This window comes from Leptopilina boulardi, unplaced genomic scaffold, assembly GCF_019393585.1.
Source record: "Leptopilina boulardi isolate dan_hultmark-lab unplaced genomic scaffold, ZJU_Lbou_2.1 LbouV2_332, whole genome shotgun sequence".
Classification (NCBI taxonomy): Eukaryota; Metazoa; Arthropoda; class Insecta; order Hymenoptera; family Figitidae; genus Leptopilina; species Leptopilina boulardi.
In genome coordinates, this window is record NW_026137899.1 from 3737475 (window position 1) to 3758084 (window position 20610).

The following is a 20610-nucleotide window of genomic DNA, read 5'->3' on the forward strand; positions in this document are numbered from 1 at the left end:
ATGAAGTCAGATTTTCAAAATTCAAAATGGCGGATCTAATATGGCGGACGAATTTGTTAAAAATTCATTCAATTCCCTTGAAACATGTCACTCGGGGATTTTTGGGGTCGCTGATTACGAAAATGAAGTTAGATTTTCAAAATTCAAAATGGCGGATCTAATATGGCGGACAAATTTGTTAAAAATTCATTCAATTCCCTTGAAACATGTCACTCGGGGATTTTTGGGGTCGCTGATTACGAAAATGAAGTCAGATTTTCAAAATTCAAAATGGCGGATCTAATATGGCGGACGAATTTGTTAAAAATTCATTCAATTCCCTTGAAACATGTCACTCGGGGGTTTTTGGGATCGCTGATTACGAAAATGAAGTCAGATTTTCAAAATTCAAAATGGCGGATCTAATATGGCGGACGAATTTGTTAAAAATTCATTCAATTCCCTTGAAACATGTCACTCGGGGGTTTTTGGGGTCGCTGATCACGAAACTGAAGTCAGATTTTCAAAATGCACAACGGCGGATCTAATATAATTATTTTGTAGCGTTTAAAAAGGCTGTTTCATATAATTTATTAACTGTGAGGATTTAGTAGCCTTGAAAAAGGCTGATTGATATAATTTATGAACTGTAAGAATTCGGTAGCCTTGAAAAAGGCTGATTGTTATAATTTATGAACTGTAAAGTATTTGGTAGCCTGAATAAAGGCTATTTGTAATAATTGTCATCAAATTGTTACAATTTAGTGGCCTTGAAAAAGGCCGTTTGATATTAATTTACCATATACATCGCAATCAATTTACTTTAAACTCTATTCCATTCACGCACAATAGTCTTTACAGTAATGATAATCAATGAAAAATTGCTTTATGCACAATGAATTTTTGCACCATGCACATTTCACAACTGCGACATTTTTGCATAAGTCGCAGACTGGGTTACAATCTTTCAAACAAAAATCCACTGGATTTTCAAATGCTGGAGGCCTTTCTTGTAAATATCCACTCTTATACCAGGCGTACCTCAATAGATTCGAAAACCTAGGGGAAGAAAACTGGTTATGAATAAGAGATTGGAGTTTTATGATGTTGTTGCGAAGATGCAAATTGATGTCATAGTTGTGCAAAATAACTATGTCAGAAAATTGCTTAATAAAATTTTTCCAGGGTCTGAAGAAGAAAACATCGAGCGGTTGAATCAAACCTGTTGTTCCAACGGGAATGGTTTCTATTTTGGAATATTTATTTGATTTTGAAATTGTTTGGAAGGTTTTTTCGTTTTGCCCACTCCAAGAATCTAATAGTAAGATCGTTTTCTCATTAGATACTGGAAGAAAGTCTTCTTCAAACCATATTTTAACAAGATTGGAGGTCAGCTTTCCTGATTTGGAAGCCAGCACATGAACATTTTCTGGTTGAAACAGACTTTTCTTCACTATAGGTCCAAACTTACCGTCCTTTTCTTACAAAACTATGAGTAGAGGTGAATGGAGAACACCATTTGCAGAAATAAGAGGCTGTATAGTGTAACTATGTGTCATTGAGTTTATTGAGTTAAAGACATTTTGTTCTCCAACCAGAAAAATATCTCGTTTTATTTTTTCAACAAATGTTTTGGACTCTTCTAGCAATTTGTCCTTATTCTCTATTGATTTTTTTGTAATAAATTTATTTATCTTTCGAGACACAATTCTATGTTGTTTCTTAAACATGAGAACCTATTTCCTTGAAGCTTTAAATAAATGTGGTGGAAAGGAAATTTTATCTCGTGCTTCTAATCCCCATCTACGAATATTTAAATCGTGAACTGTCATACAGTTTTCAACAGCCTCATTGAACTTATTTAGCACATATTCCGAAATTTCTTTTAGTTTCTCAAGTCTATTCCCTCCGTCCACGATTTGTTCCTCCCATCGATATAACTCTCGGTTTGATTTTACACGCTTGAATTTACTTTGAACTGTCTCTAGTTTTAGTAATCGTTTTTTCCCTTACTTCCAGTACTCAACAGCTTTCCGTTTATAATTATCATCAATGACATTACTTTGAGAAGACGACTCATAAAATGACTCTTCATTTAAAATCTGCTCAATATCAATGAAATCATTATTATCATTTTCATCTTCTATGGCAGACGGGTCTGAAACTTGCATTGCATCTTCAAAATGCAATGATTTGTAAGTTTCCATGAAGAAAGTATTATTTATAGAATCTTTTATCAAGTTTTCAATATGAGAACTAAAAACTTTTTCTTCTTCAGTTATTACGCTTTGCAGATTATACTCAGGTTGATCGAAAGCTTTTTGTAATATGGTGAAAATATTCTTGGGATTCATTAATATCATAGCGATATATTAATAAATACATTAAATACACAGCAATATTTAATCAAACATGCAAATGCTTAATTTTTTAAGCTTACAATGTAAAGAAACTAAACAAGACTTCTTTATAATACGTATTAAAATGCAAATGGTTTCACATTGATTGGCGTTTGTTTTAAAACAAATGATTATCGCTTTAGAGAGTTGACAAATGACTATCTCTCTAAACCGAAAGTTATTTGTTTTAAAAGAAAAGCCAATCAATGCGAAATTTGTTGTTCAGTTTCTTTGCATGGTAAGTATAAAAAATTGAGCAATTACATCTTTGATTAATAAATCCAAAGAATATTTAAACGATGTTAGAAAATGCTTTCGATGAACATGCACATGATCCAGAAAGCGTAATAGCTGATAAGGGAAAAGTTTTTCGTTGTCATATAGAAAACTTGATAAAAGATTCTATAAATAATACTTTCTTCATGGAAACTTACAAATCATTGCATTCTAAAGATGCAATGCAAGTTTCAGACCCGTGTGCCATAAAAGATGAAAATGATAATGATGTTTTAATAGATATTGAGCAGATTTTAAATGAAGAGTCAGTTTATCAGACGTCTTCTCAAGATGTCATTGAAGATAATTATAAACATAAAGCTGTTGAGTACTGGCAGTCAGGGAAAAACGATTACTAAAACTGGAGACAGTTCAAAGTAAATTCAAGCGTGTGAAATCAAACTGACAGTTAATAAATTAATTGAATCAGTCTTTTTAAGGCTACAAAATAATTATATTGGATCCGCCGTTGTGCATTTTGAAAATCTGACTTCAGTTTCGTGATCAGCGACCCCAAAAACCGATATAAAAATATACGTATATTTTTTTCATCCCTCTTGACGTATGCAAAGTTTGATCAAAATCGGCGTCTGACACTTGGGTATGTTTACTTAAGTGCTTTACTGGTATCTGATGTTAGTTTTGTAATTGCATATACTATTGATGTTTTATTTTGAAAACCAAATTGTTCAAACGGAATAATATGATTAATATCTACGAAATTCTGAATTGACCTATTGATTATAACTTCAAATAATTTTCCTATGTTCGGGAGGAGGTTTATCGGTCTATGACTTTCCACTTCATGTGGGTCTTTCTCTTTTTTGGAATTGGTACGACCTTAGCCATCTTCCAGAACGCTGGAAAATGTGCATTGTTCAACATATTATTGAACAATGTTGCTAAGTTTGTAATTGTATTGTCAGGTAGTTTTTTTATTGCTATGTTTGGAATTTTATCTATTCCTGACGATTTTTTATTATTTAGTTTTTTTATTAATAATTTTAATGACGTTAAGTTGCAAAAAAAGTTTCCATCAATGAAACGTGGGTTTGACGCTTTGTTATTTTTGTCGAATATTAATGTTCTTTTTATTTGGTTCGAGTTCATATTTTTTTGCCATGAATTCGTTTACTGTTTTATTTACTATGCGTTCTAATACCTCGCTATTTGATCTTTGGTTTGTATTATTTATGTCGGATAAATACTTTCCCAATAAGTTTGCTTTGTCAATTGGATTGGAAATGACTAAATTGTTATTGATTGTGGGGCATTTGTTGACGTTTATTCCTGAATTTATGACTAAGTTTCTTTTTTCATTTGGTACATTTAGACTTGCTATTGTTAGTTTATTTTTAGTTTTAAAAATGGCGTTTAATACGGGAAAAATATTATCTTCTCCGTGTGGTTTGATTTTGCTTATTTTGTTATACCAGTAAACAATTACTGATTCATAAAATTTATCGCTAAGAATTATTTAATTTTTTTCAACAATTTTTTATAAAAATCTAATAAAATTTCATTATAGTTATTTTTAAATTTTATTTTATGAAGTTTTGATAATATTTGTGATTCAATTTTTTGCAGTGCTGATATTTCTGCAGTTAAGTATCTTTTAATTGAATCGTTTTGTGTAATAATTGTGGTGTTTTTGTATAATACATCCGCTATCGTTTTTATTAAATTTTATGTATATGTGTTAATTTCATCATTTGTCAAACCTCTGTCCTCTGGTATATTAAAGTTTATTGATGTTAATTTTTCGTCAAATTTTTTCCAATTAGTTTTAGTGAAATTATAATGTATTTTTGCTTGATTTTGTTCAAATATAAACTCATCTAGCTTTTCAATTTTTATTTTTGTGTGAATCGCGTTATGGTTGCTATCATATGGGAATACTTTTATTTTATTATTTATCATATCTATAATTTCAATACGTGCGTCATGTATGACTATATCTAAATATGACTCACTACATAGACCTGAGGACGCAACTTACTTACAAATGTATTTAGTGATACGCCAAAGAAATCAATTTCATTGCTAAGCTCATTGGCTTTCCTATATTGCAAAAAACAATTAATTTAATTGGTAAAAATATTAGTAAAATAAATTAGTTTTTCATCAAAAATATTGGTGAGAAAAATTAATTTTTTTAATCAAAAATATTGTTGAATAAAATTAAATTTATTGGTCAAAAATATAAGAAGAAAAGAAATTAATTCTTTTTATAAAAAATATTGCTGAAAAAATGAATTTTTTTATTAAAAATTAATGTCTTTCAACAATATCTTTGATAAAAAAATTAATTTTTTTAGCAATATTTTTTATAAAAAGAATTAATTTCCTTTCCCCTCATATTTTCGACCAATAAATTTAATTTTATTCAATATTTTTGATTAAAAAAATTAATTTTTCTCAACAATATTTTAGATTAAAAAATTAATTTTTTTCAGCAATATTTTAGTAAAAACGGTGAAAAGAAACGACAGGTTGAGGTTTTAAAACCGTGAAAAGAAATGCGAGGGTTAATCCACTCTTTCACTGCAATGCAATTGGAAATTTTTTGACAGCTTTTAACCAGGCATTTCCCATGGCCTGGGAAGTGATCATTAGCAAGGGTAGCGCCATGGCGTGTCACTTCCTTTTCCTTGGGTCGCGCCAAGGTTGGCACAGGCTTTTTGAAAACTTTTCCCATGGTGTTCCCAGCCTTGGTCCATTTTTATGCGTAAAGATCTTTACCTATAGCAAAATTGAAGTAGTCCCAGTAAATTATTCCTTGAAAATACATTTAAAGTAATTGCTTTCGGCATATACGAGTACTCGCATATACATCTACTATCGTCGTGTCGTATTCTCTCATGCAAGTATCCAATTTACGGTTCATCAATAATGTCCTTCCCTTTGATCAAACAATTACATTTTGATGTCACCATCAGGTGAATTAGGTCAAGAGTTTTGTTTTAATCTAAAAACCACGTATTTAAAAACATCCGGTCAAAATAAACATCAGTAGGTCCACATATGCATATATACTTTCAAACCAGTTCATTAATGATTTCATCTCCTTATGCTTAACATATGTCACTAACTTTTTAGCCACCACAGACTCAGTTTTTATTTGAATAATAATAATAATAATAATAATATATACTAGCTTGCAACTTTCATTTATATAAAATTCGATGTTTTATAGCGTGACTCATATTATTTTTTGCTCTACATTCTTTGGATTTTTTATTCAGTGAGCGGATGGTCTTTAAGAAACAATTTGTTTTCATAACAAAAAATTGTAACATGACATGTTTTGTAGATGACGAGACTTGGAATAAGAAACATAATAATTCAATATGATAGGGAATTTTTCTCATGGTTTTCAGTTAACAAAAAGTAAGAGAAAATAATGTTATTTATAATTAAAAATTATAAATCTATTTCAGATAGTAACGGAACACTTAAATTTACTCAAAAGGGTTATGTTGAAATAATTTCGATCTCCAGTCAAATTAATGTACTTGGTGTACTGTAAGTTTATTTCAAGTTTTATTGTTAGTTATTATTATCGAATTACAATCGATATTAACATTGCTATATGCTTTATTTAATGGTGCTAAAAGATTTTAGAAATTTTTATTTTTTATAAACAAAATATCGATTACTGCGAAAAAAATTTTTTATGGTCGATTTGGGTTGGTACTTGCAACCTATTAAGTAGAAATGTAATTACAAACTCAGCTTCAAGGAAAGTTCGTAATTATGTCATCATTTTGGATACAGAACATTTTGTCTGCAAGTACGGATCTTTGCTGAATTATTTCACGAAAGTAGGATAATTAAAGACTAATTATCGCCAAAATTAATTAATTATTTTTCGTAACTTATCTAGTGATATAATAAACTCATTTTGCATGAGCACGCTCAATTATTGCGACGCAAATACTTATGTGTGGACGTGCAAAATACGCTCCTTCAACTCATAGGACCCTTCCTCCCAATAATAACTTATGAAAAATCGACGTTGTTAAAACGCAAAACGAAAAAATCAAAAGGGTAAATTTAACCGCGAACTCCATTTTGAGCAAATTGTGTAAGAAATTTTCTATTTACGACACTGTAAAACTATGAGTAAGATAGAAATTTTCCTTTTTCTCAAGATGCCAGTAAATGCAAGAACGATAGCAGTACAAGGAACTTGAACTTGAAACGTTGTATCTTGTTAGGGGAACATTTAAATAGTGAAAATTTATGTAGGTCATATAGTGCTCGTACAGACGCACCGTTGTACCCACGGATTCGTAAAATTACACACTGAAATCCCTCCTAACGTTAATCCTGGTGCAATTAGAATTTCACAGTTAAACCCTCGAAAACCTTAAATCAAATGAGTAAGGCCAGGTCAACTGGAACCAAAAAATTTCATTAATTTTCTAAAATGTTAAAACTTTTATGAAGATCTGTAGTTCACAATAAAACAACAAAAAATTTAAAATATTACAAAACGGTTAAAAAGTGGTTTTTGTTTTATTGTAAACAACAGTTTTTCATAAAAGTTTTAACATTTTAGAAAATCAACTCTCAGTTTATAATTTAGTCATGAATAAATATTTGAATTTTACTTGGGCCTAGTTGACCGTAAAAGAAAATGAAAATAATTTTTTTTTAAAGAAAAAATTGAAAAACCTTACACCCATATTAGAAGATATATAAAAAAAACTTTAATTCAATTAAGTCGTCTATTCGAATGAAAAATAGGTTAGTTATATTTCTCCTGGAAAAAAATAAGAGTGAAAGAAAATTAGCAAAAAAAGTGAAATTGAAAGAAGATAAAATGAACGACGATAATGATTGGTAAAAGGAAGAAGAGAGAAAATACTGTCATCAATATTCGTCAAGACTGGGAGCTTCTTTAAGAGGTAGGCGTGATTATACATTGTCAAAGCTTCAGAATCTCTAAGCGGCTAGTAAAACCAACCAACCCTCTTCACTATATACTTTCTTCCTTCTCTTTTTTTGTCTTCATATTCCCACTCTTCTCAATACCAAAGACGTGCAACTTACGTTTCTTTTTCTTTCTCATCTTGCTACAAGTGTGATTTATGAACCTGAGCAACGTAGTCGTTTTCGTTCTCGCAGATATCAAATGATAAACTCGTCGAGATGGATAATATGTATTACTTTTCTCTATATTTCACACTCACATAGGGTAACGGCACCAGTGAAGGAACTGACACCAGTGAAAGAACAAATTTCATGTTTTGCATTCTAATTAGTGTAATAAGCAATTTGGTATTATAAATTATATATTTTTATGTTCCTTATTTAATTTACGTCTTTAGTATCTAAAATACCTAGAGAGTTAACACGTAAATTTTATAAAAAAAAAATTTATAAAAATGTTGTGTTGCAAATTTATCTTCAACAATAAGAACTCTTCTTTGACACGTTATTTCTTTTTTCACATTTAACTAATTTAAACTGCCTTAAATCGTCGGTCTTCTTTAAACTAAATTTATTTTGTGTATTAGAAATACTTCTTTTCATTTAAAAGCTAATAAAATATTAATTTGCCATAAGAGCATTTGAACCTTCGTGACGTCACAAATCATGGCGCATGACACGCAAACTTCTCAGGTATGTGAAAAGCACAATTTTGAATATTTTTTAAAAAAACCTTTTGGAAAATGTTCAGAATAACACAGACTCTGTCTGTTATGTGCGAAAAATCCACAATTTTGCGTTTAAAACGTTTTTTAAACAATGCCTACATATAAGCAATTCGTGTATTTTTCCTTACTTGTGACAACCAACTTAAACATTGTTTAAAAAACGTTTTAAACGCAAAATTTTGAATTTTCCGCACATAACAGACAGAGTCTATGTTATTCTGAACATTTTCCAAAAGGTTTTTTTTAAAAATATTCAAAATTGTGCTTTTCACATACCTGAGAAGTTTGCGTGTCATGCGCCATGATTTGTGACGTCACGAAGGTTCAAATGCTCATAAGAAAAGCAAATTCCGTCATTGGGGTTTTTTTTTTTTTTAATTTACTAGTGAAAGAACAGAAATGTTTTTTCACTGGTTCCAATGCAATCCAATGAAGGAACACCTTCAACGAATAGTCTGAAGTCAAACAAAAAAATGACAAAATCAAAAAGGTTAACACTGTTAGGTTACAATAATATTGTCAAAATAAATTGCAACTACATGATTGATTGTAGGTTATAAATGCATTTTCAATTAAAAATAAGATTCTGCAAACTTAGTTAAAAAATATTCATAATTATCATTAATTTACCTTTATTTTAGTATATTACAAACATTTTATTACTTTATCTTTGTTTTAATATATTTTTTAAATATATTTTAAATATATATTTCACACTGTTCATTCACTGGATGCAGAAAATTTTTTCATTAGACAATTTGTTCTTTCACTGGTGAAATAGGTATGTTTTACTAATTAATTAAAATTTTAATTAACATCCTATATTTATGAAAATTAAATATGACCTTCGCATTCTACACTTAATTAGCTATCGAAAAAAAATTGGTAAAAAAATTTGCAATAACTGCATTCAAAAATAATAAATGATAAAAGTATGCATTTCCTTAAATGTTCTTTCACTGGTGCCGTTACCCTATGCCAATCAATAATTATCTCGATATTATCTCTCTCCCAAAGTAGCACGTAATATTACAGTAATATTACAGCAATATTACCTGGCAACATTACTGTAATATTACAGTGATATTAAAATGTCCGCATCATGGTAATATTACCGGATAATGTTACTGTAATATTACACGGTAATATCAAGGCATTATTACTGTAATATTACAGTAATTTTATACCGTAATATTAAGGTAATAATACACAAGAATATTGCAGTAATATTAAAAGAATATTATTTCACGAAAAAAATTTACCCAACCGGGGAATCGAGCCCCGAATTCTAGGCACACAAGTCTAAAGTTTTACCAACAACCACACTGACTTATAATATATTTATGATTGTGATGCTTTATGAGTAACTGAATTCAACCTGTAATTCAGTATTTTAATATCACTGTAATATTCCAGTAATATTACCGGGTAATGTTACTGTAATATTACAGTAATATTACGTGCTAGTTGGGTCAATATTTTTTTTCAATCAAACTGCATCGAATTTTAGTGAAGAGTTTCGTGGTCAAGTTAGGTCAAACGTAGGCCCCAAAAAATGCAATGTAGCTAAAAGTTGGTCCAATATATAACATGCACTGAAAAAATTAAAGGAAGGCTGTTGTCAAAAAAGGAGCTGATATTTTGACTTTTGTAATTTTAATTTTAGCTAATCTCAATAGAAAAAGTTCAATTAATAATTGTTGATTGGATAAATTGTTTAATGTGTTAAATTTTTGAATTAAATAAGATTTATTAAATATTTTTTGAATTTCGATATTTTGAATTTAAAGTGATTTCGCGCCATTGGGTCAGGTTAGATTTTGAGACCTGGCACATAAGGAGGCCCTTTTATCGGAGTTATAAGAAGCCAGAAAGCAAGTCGAAGAATTTCGTTTGTCTGCTGAAAAGAAGAAACGAGATGAAGATTATCAGCGAAGATTAAAAGAAGCTGCTAAACAGAGGGCTGCAATAACTCAACAATTTCAGCAAGCGAGGTTTGAGCTGGAAGCGATGCGACGTTCCGTTCCTGGAAATTTGTGTGATGAGGGAGAGAATCACGCGATGACGAGCAGAGGTTCCGGTCAAACACAGCGGGATAGTTTCGGCGCAAGTGAGCGTGATGGTGGGGATCGAATTAATCAAGGAAGGAGTGAAACCCCCAGAATTCACTTGCCTCGTGAGAACTCAATCGGCGATTTGAAAATGAGCATCTCAGCTATTGGAGATCTTCTTAGCAATTTTGACGGATCGGCAGCAAACATGGATTCGTGGGAGAAGCAGGAGAAACTCCTGCGATCAGCTTATTATCTGGGATCCAACAAGGTGCCTATTCCTGAGGATGAAAGAATCGATTATTTCATCGAGGGAATACCAGATGTGCAATTGCGTGATCAAGCAAGAATCCATCGTTTCCAGTCAATCCAGGATTTATTGTCGGCTTTTGAAAAAGTGTCTCTGTCTAGTCGAAGCAAGACGAGTACCACCGATTCAAAACCGCCAAAACCGAGTCGTGCCGAGCAAAATCCAAAGCCAGCTTAGCCGGATACCAAGTGTTTCAACTGAGGAAAGTGGGGACACATGGCTTCTGTATGTACTAAGGAAAAGCGTCCAAGGGGATCGTGTTACGAGTGTGGGCAAATGAATCACGTTATCAAGGATTCCCCCCAACGAAAGCAGAAGTCGAGGAGAGAGTTTGCTATCGTAGAAGAAGACGACGAATATCATCGCTTGGTGGATTTCGAGATAGAAGAGGATGGCGAACTCTTCTCCATGAAACTTCGTACACTCATCGACAGCGGCAGCGCAGTAAGCTTGATCAAACAGAAATTTGTAAAACCTACTTTAATTAAATCTTTAAATTCTGAAAACAATAATTATGTGGGAATAAATCAATCTAAATTGAATATTTTAGGTGTCGTAGATGTTGTTGCTAATATGAGGGGTAAAATTAGGAAACTCAATCTTTTAGTAGTTGAAGATGGAACAATGTCTTCGGCTATTTTATTTGGACTTGATGCGTTAAAAGTATTTAATTTATACTATTAGAGGGGGAAAATTCATATGACGAAGCGAGAAGCGAAATTTTAAATATCGATATAGCGGGGATAAGCGAGGATGATGAGATAATAGAAATTGATCCGGACATAGATCCTACATATCGCGCAAAATTAAAGAAATTATTTCAGCTTGAATATTTGAATCAAGAAAGACCTAAAGATTCTAAAGCTAATTTTGAACTTAAAATTAATTTAAAAGATCATGAACCATTTCATTATGGACCTCGTCGCTTATCCTATGCTGAATAAACGGAATTAAAGAAAATTATCGAAAATTTGATTTTGATGCGTCGTATTAAAGAATCAAATCAACAAAATATACCGCGTTCGTAACTCCGTTCGGATTATATGAGTTTTTATGTATGCCGTTCGGGTTGAAAATCGCTCCAAATGTCTTCCAGAGGTTTGTTAATACGATGTTGAAAAAATTTATTGATTCAGGTGATATCGTTGTTTACATGGATGACATTTTGGTAGCAACAACCACATTAGAACATCATCTCGAGGTATTGAAAGAATTGTTTCGGACAATGGTTGAAAATAAATTAGAATTGAGATTTGACAAATGTAAATTTTTGTTTACAACTATTGAATTTTTAGGATACGAGATTAGTGAAAAGTGGACAAGACAAGACAAGCTCTATTGGCTTCGGAACTATTTTATTACAAAAGAAAACCGATTTAAAGTTCCATCCCGTCTTTTATTTTTCAAAGCGTACAACGGAGACAGAAAGTAAGTATCATAGCTTTGAGTTAGAAACGTTGGCGATAATTTATGCGCTGCGCCGATTCCGAATCTATTTGTTGGCAATTCGATTCAAAATTGTTACTGATTGTAATTCGCTTACCTTGGCTCTAAAAAAACGTGAGATTTATACTAGAATTGAAAGATGGGTCATGGAATTACAAAATTATAATTATGAAGTTGAACATCGCACAGTGGGAAAAAATGACCCTCTGTGGACAAAAATCTACCGACAACACAAATCTTAACCGATTTTAATATTTTTTTTTAAATACTCGGAGAGGTTTTTCCTGTAACGCACAACTGCGATAAATTTGATTTATTTCAAACTAACCTTTAAAATGATACCTATATATGAAATTACGTTATTAGGATGGTTTAAAAAATAAAAAAATGATTAATTTTGATATAGCAGAGAGTATTGTGAACCCTTTTTGATCACTGAATGCGAATTTGACATTAAAATTGCAAAATTTTAAATTTCAAAATGGCGGATGCAATATGGCAGGCAATGTTTTATAAAAGTCACCAAATTCACTCGAAAGTTGTTATTCAGTAGTTATTAAGGTCGCTGGTTACGAATCTGAAGTCTGATTCCAAAAATTCAAAATGGCGGATCCAATATAGCAGATTTAAAAATTAAAAACTCATTGAATTTGCTTGAAAGTTGTTACTTGGAGGTTTTTGGGTTCGCTGATTACAAATCTGTAGTCGAATTTTTTAAATTTGAGATGGCAGATCTAATACTAATAATCTAATAATAATATAATACTCTAATCTAATACTATTTTGAATTTTTCAAATTAGACTTCAGATTCGTAATCAGCAACCCTAAAAACCCTCAGGTAACAACTTTCAAGCAAATCCAATTAGTTTTTGATTTTCTTATCCGCCATATTGGATCCGCCATTTTAAATTTTTGAAATTTGACTTCAGATTCGTAATCAGCGACCCCAAAAACCTCCAAGTAACAACTTTCATGCAAATTCAATGAGTTTTTAATTTTTTTAATCCGCCATATTGGATCCGCCATTTTGAATTTTTGAAATCAGACTTCAGATTCGTAACCAGCGACCTTAAGAACCCCTGAATAACAACTTTCAAGTGAATTTGGTGACTTTTATAAAACATTGCCTGCCATATTGCATCCGCCATTTTGAAATTTAAAATTTTGCAATTTTAATGTCAAATTCGTATTCAGTGATCAAAAAGGGTTCACAATACTCTCTGCTATATCAAAATTAATCTTTTTTTTATTTTTTAAACCATCCTAATAACGTAATTTTATATATAGGTATCATTTTTAAGGTTAGTTTGAAATAAATCAAATTTATCGCAGTTGTGCGTTACAGGAAAAACCTTTCCGAATATTTAAAAAAAATATTATAATCGGTTTAGATTTGTGTTGTCGGTAGATTTTTGTCCACAGAGGGTCATTTTTTTCCCACTGTGCATCGGGAAGGTAGACGAATGGCCCATGTTGATTGTCTTTGCAGAGTAAATTCCATTTGCGTGATAGAAGATAATTCTTTTGAGAGAAATTTGGCCTTGGCTCAAACTAAGGATGAAAAAATTGTCGAAATTTCGAAAAGATTAGAGAAATCTGAAGAAAAATATTTTGAATTGAGAAACGGTGTAGTTTACCGGAAAAAGAATGATCTTCTATTATTTTACGTACCTTGCGGAATGGAAAAAAGCGTTCTCTTTAATTACCACGACGAATCAGGTCACTTCGGAGTAGATAAAGTTTTTGAGACAATGAGTGGAAGTTATTGGTTCCCGGACATGCGATCGAAAATAAGAGAACATGTAAAAGCGTGTTGCAAGTGTATTGCTTTTGCCCCATCGTTGGGAAAAGTGGAGGGAGTTTTAAATTTAGTTCCGAAAATTAGTAGGCCATTTGAAGTGATACACATTGATCACGAGGATGTGGCTGATTGCCAAGTGGTGAGCAAAAGGCCCATTCTTGTGATAAAAGATGCTTTCACAAAATTCGTGAAATTATATTCCACAAAATCCACGACTTCGGCGGAATCAATCACTTGCTTTAAACATTATTTTTCCACGTATAGTAAACCAAAGTCTTTGGTCTCAGACCGAGGCACCTGCTTTACGTCCGAAGAATTCGAGTCCTTTTTAAAATCGTATGAGATTGTACATGTTAAAGTAGCTACCGCGTCTTCACAAACCAATGGACAAGTAGAGCGGGTGAACCGTGTTCTGGCTCCGATGATAGCAAAATTGAGTGACCAGGAGGTTGGCAAAAAATGGCCAAATGTGTTAGTAGAAGTAGAGTATGCTATAAACAACTCAGTTCACAAGTCGACGGGGAAAACCCCAAGTAAATTGATGTTCGGAGTAGATCAGTGAGGTAGAGTAAATGACGAAATAAAAGAATTTATGGAAAATAATGTAAACCACACGGATCGAGATTTGGAAAATTTGCGTTCAAAGGCAGGCAAAAAAATAGAAAAAGTTGACAAATATAATAAAGAATATGCAGATAAAAAGAGAAAAAAACCATTTAATTATGTCGAGGGTGATTACGTAATGGTGAGAAATTATGATTCGACGAAGGGAATTTCCCCAAAACTACGACCGAAATTTAAGGGACCTTATGTAATCGCACGCGTATTGAGAAACAATACATTTGTAGTCGCCGATATTCCCGGTTTCCAGGTTACACAAAAAAATATGAGGGCGTCTGGGAACCAGCGAACATGAGACCTTGGACCGTCGTTGATTAAGTAATAATTGTATATATGCGTACACATTTTTATTCGTTTTAGAAAATTTTAAATCTTATTTTTCAATCTCGTCCGAGGTCGGACGATTAGTCAGGACGGCCGAGCTGTAAGATTGTGTGTATAGTATGGGATATGATAGTGTGTGTGCGTAGGGAGAGGGAGATAAGGAGTAAGGACCACAGGTTGTGATAGGCGACAAGGAGTTCCTAATTGGAAACCAATGTATAAGCCCCCTTTTAATTTGTATAATACGTGGAGTGACTTTCTTTTTAATAAACAGTAATTGGCGTTGTTAATTGATGTCTTAATGTTTTATTTGATTGTGTCCCTGTAATGTCCTTACAAATTTATTATATTTAATAATTATAGTTTATTCACCATTTATTCTTCTTACCTTTATATTTTTTAGAAATATTTAAAATCAAATTTTAAATTCTCCACGAAAAGATCGCTCACAAGTTTTCGACAGACATAAAAAACGATCACAAGTTTTCGGTATATCAAAAACTTGTGAGGTGTTTTCCAGATTCTCGCTATGAGCGCTCAGTTAGCACGAATAATTTAAGAATAATTTCTATTATTGTAGGAATAAATAGAAAATGTTAGGTTTCTATCCCAAAAAGTTTAGAAATGATTATCAAGTAAAATAAATTTTAAACATCTTAGAAAACGCTAATATTTTCCTTTAAGTAAGTGCTATCAGTTTCCGTGATTTGTTTCAACTCGTAAAGGAATTACTATGAAATAAATTTTATGATCGTGTTCTAGAGTGAAATGTAATCTTAATTGAAGTTTATATTAGCGGTCACATTAATTGTGTACATTTTAGTACTTTGAAAAAGCAATGAATTATAAGTTGAAAAAAATTTAATACAATTATTACATTTACATTTATTTTAATTCAGTTTTTCAATTATTAGATTAGTTTTTAGATTCAGTTCTAAGCAGTTAAGGATTCAATCATAGGTACAACAATAAATCTGTGACACGCCGGCGTTGTGTTATGCTCTCACATCAGTATTTATAGTTAAATTTATAGTTAAATTTATAGTATTAAATTTAAATTTAATTCTACAATAAAATATAATGTTTAAAAATGAAGTAAATATATCATTCTAAACTTCTCTGATTTATGTAAGTAAATTTAAGATTTATACATTTTACTGATCATTTTTTGTCATATAAATATTAATCACAATTTTTTGACATTTTATGAGCCAACTTTCACGGTTTGCATACGCTAGGGAAGAATGTGTACATGAATTGTTTTATATAATTTGAATTGCATATCAAAATACGATTTCAATGAGCCTAAGAACGTTTAAAAATATTAATTTTTGCCAGAGAAATAAAAAAAATAGTAAAAACATTGAAAATTGGGTTTTTCTTAGATATCTAATTGAAAAATTAACATATTCTCTTTGTCAAGGTGTCATTTCTTTCAGAATTTTATTAACTTTAATAAAATAAAGAGGAAACAATTTTAGTTTTAATATTTTTGAAGATTTGAACAGTTTTATAGTTGTTGAAAAAGCAGAGTTCGCACAATTTCGAACGGTAGTGTACCTCGTGTAGTTATAAATTGTGAAAAGTGTATGCAGTGTGCATGCTTTATTGTTTTAAAATGGTTGAATCTTCTTTCATGAGGAAGCAATTATCATTTTTTTGGAATGTTCAATTGAAAATTCAATAAAAAATCTAAAATCAAATGAATAAAAATGTTAGACCAGTTTGAATTTTAAAAATATTTACAATAAAATTTTTATTTACCTATATAAATATATTTAAAAATGTAATCTTTCTTTAAACTGTTTAACAAAAGCCTTTAGTGAAAACGCTATAAAAAACTTGGATTTAATTTTTAAAGAGATTCGATGTTTCAATATTTTAAAGATATAATAAAAATCTCCTTGAAAAGTTTTTTAAAATTAAAAATATTCTAACAGTTTTATTTATTTGATTCTAGATTTTTTATTGAATTTCAAATTGAATATTCTAATAAAAGTAAATATATGTTTTTTATAGAAATATGAATCAATAATAATGATAAATAGTTAGTTTATTAATAATTACAAGAAATATGTTTAAGAATAATGAAAGAAATGATGAATTTCAGGACCATCACGCGAAGCGTGATCACAATGTTTTCACCAGAAAATTGTATGAAGATTTAAATGTCCAAAATGAGTAAATGTTTGGCGTAAAACTTGACGGAAGATTTAAATTAAATTTTCCAGAAATTTTCTACGCGAAAATTGAGTGAAGATTTAAATTAGTTTCGTGAAATGTTTGGCGTAAAAGTTGACTAAAAATTTAAATTAAATATTTATTAAAAATTTATAACGAAAGTTGAGTGAAAATGTAATTTAAATATTCAGTCAATTTTTGTGACGAATATTTCCTAAAAATTTAAATTAAATTTTCAGAAAAGGTTGGACGAAAATATTTGTAAAAAATACAAAAATAATATTTAAGAAGTATTAATATTATTATTAATATTAATAATAATAATAGATAGATAGATAGATCTTTATTATTATTATTATTATTATTATTATCAATAAAAAAAATTTACTATCTGGGATTAAAAATAAAATAAATAATTATACAAACATTGTTGCTCTGCTTTGATTCACATTGAATCAAGCACTGCATGCTTGTTGAGCAAGAACTTTTGAAAACAAATTATGAGGTGCTGGGGATTGAACCTACATTCGCCGCGCGCTAGCTAAAGACCCTAACCACTACACTACAGATATCTGGCTGAAACATGGTATTTGACATTGGAAACAAGGAACCTCGTTTTGATTTTTCCTATGTCAAATCCTATCTCAATTTCCCATGGGGATTTATATGGGAAACTATATCGTTTCCTATGTAGGAGTGGGGTTTTACATAGTTTTTGACATAGGACCGCATGTGGTTTCCTATATGGGGATTTTCAGAATCAGGCGTCGGTGAATCAGATCTCACTGAATCTTCTTCGCATAATACTTCATTTTTCCGCTTCGCAATTATTTTTTTTACGTTTAGCTTAGGAATTAGTTTAAAGTCATTGCCTGGATTGTGACGTCACAACTCGCGCGAATTTTAAAATATACTTGAAGAAATTCTACGTTCCTTTAGACTTAGACACCCTCTCCCCACGCGTAGCCTAGCGTAGCATTTTACTAACACCCCCCCCCTCTCCCCAAGTGGGCCACGTGGTTTATGGAAGACCCCTTATCAAATTTCTACCCAATGTCTACCTAATGTATACTTTTTAAAGTGGACGTTGAGTGATTTTATTCCGCCAAGGGATATTAACTTTTGGAATTAATTCTGCTTCCTCTTCTCATGAGGAAGCTTTGTATTCGTGACGATTTTAGATTTTTTAAAAATGAGGTATATGGGCTTATTTTTATCTAGAATGCATATATTTGAAGTTTTAAACAAATGTTCCGGAGGTATGTGTGTGTGTGTGTGTGTCACAAAATTTTGTGTACAAATTATCTCTAATAGACTTCGATGGATTGTTCTGAAATTTTATAGGCTTATTACAGTCATCAATACCTAAAATTAGACACAAGAATTTCTAAAAATATCAACATAATTTTTTTTATGTCACTTTTTCAAAAATTCGAAAATACGTTCTTTAACCAAAAATGTTTTTACACTGTAAATATAATTTTTTTGTCCAAAAAACTGATTTCTCGCATTAAAACAAATTGATTAACCTATATAAAGTCTGTATTTTACTTAAAATCTATAAATTATATCTTTTTTTAATTTTCGGTAACAAAATTTTTTTCGTATTTTTTGAAATAACTTTTTTTTCATGAAAATTTTTAATAAATTTTGTCAAAACCATATTCCTGGCATGAAAACGAATCGATTGATGCATATAAAGTTTACATTTTACCAATATTTGTAAAATTGATCGCTATTTTAGTTGTAATCCTTCTTTTAATCTTGAATATAAGTGTATTATGATGAGGAAGCTAAATGGTCATGAATTGAACACTTTGTTTTGTCTGTCATGTGGTCTCAATTAATGTCTGCGAGGGAAATCTATACCTTGATTCAGAATTTCTTGTGGTAATTATATCTAAACGAGATTACAATTGAGCACCTGGAAATAAGAACTCGCCAAGCGCTCGGCTTCACGCTACAAAGCCAGTCAAACATACAAAAATGATGAAAAAATAAAATTCGAAATTTTTGATTTTTGAAAAATGCTATCTTGTAGGAAATGAAAAGGCGCATCTTTTTTTCCTCTGGATTTTTCTCGTCAAATGAATAGTTTAATTAATAAATGTAAAAAACTAATAAATTTTTATTTTCAAATTTCATTCAATTTTTAAACATAAATCATCGTATCTTCGACAAATATTAATCAAATCCAATGAGATTTTGCATACTTCCGAGTTTGGGTCCATAGATGACGATAGTCTAAAAAAAATGTTGAATTTTTTTCAATTGTTGACCAATTTTTAATTATAAACAAATACCTGTCGGTAATCATACTCAGTTATCTTCGCCGACAAAAAGTCTGTGGGGAAGTTCATAGTTGAAAGAACTTCCAGTGAGACATTTGTGTATTAGGATATAATGAAGTTTTCTGTAAAGTTTCAAATAGATTAATTCAATAGTTTAAAAAATATTGAATTTTTAAGATTGCGCGTGTGGCGCGCCAACGAGTAGGCAAGTGGATAGAATCGCTGAGCAGTTCATTACATGAAAAATGACCACTTTCTCACATCTTTTTTCTCTTAATTTCATTATTATTATATATAAATTGTTTTAAATTAAGTTAAACAATTGAATTTATTGCTACTGGGTTAAATTTATTTTATGTTAATGTGTTAAAAACATACGAATAAAATAATATTTTCAAAATTATATGAAAATTTTTGCAAAAATTATTAAGATATTATTTAAATAATGTGTTATGTGTAAAATTTTGCAATTAGCTAATTCTTTAAATAATTTTTTTAAGTACATTTTTTAATTTTCATTTTATCAGTTGAATTCATAATTTATATTGTCTATTTAAAATTTTCTATTTACAAGTTATTGTTGATAGTTTGTAATTGTTTGAAAAATGTAAAAAAAATTTTGTTAAAAAAATTACATCTAATGTCTAATTAACTATATTGTTAAAAATTTAGACTACTTATAGTTATTAATATTTTGTATTAATTATATGTACATTTTGAATACTTATAAGACATTCCATTTTTTATTATTGAGTTGTATTTTTAAATATAAACAAATAAATATATATATATATATATATATATACATGATAAATACTAAAAAAAATATTATTTATAAAGTCAATTTAAAACAATTTATATATAATAATAATGAAATTAAGAGAAAAAAGATGTGAGAAAGTGGTCATTTTTCATGTAATGAACTGCTCAGCGATTCTATCCACTTGCCTACTCGTTGGCGCGCCACACGCGCAATCTTAAAAATTCAATATTTTTTAAACTATTGAATTAATCTATTTGAAACTTTACAGAAAACTTCATTATATCCTAATACACAAATGTCTCACTGGAAGTTCTTTCAACTATGAACTTCCCCACAGACTTTTTGTCGGCGAAGATAACTGAGTATGATTACCGACAGGTATTTGTTTATAATTAAAAATTGGTCAACAATTGAAAAAAATTCAACATTTTTTTTAGACTATCGTCATCTATGGACCCAAACTCGGAAGTATGCAAAATCTCATTGGATTTGATTAATATT

General features: G+C 30.4%; 1 protein-coding gene across 1 annotated transcript in view; it reads right to left on the reverse strand.

Moving 5' to 3' along the window:
• Positions 1-20610, reverse strand: part of LOC127285410 (transcription factor SUM-1) — a 158032-nt gene that overhangs the window by 87818 nt on the left and 49604 nt on the right. The gene's annotated exons all lie outside the window — the stretch shown is intronic.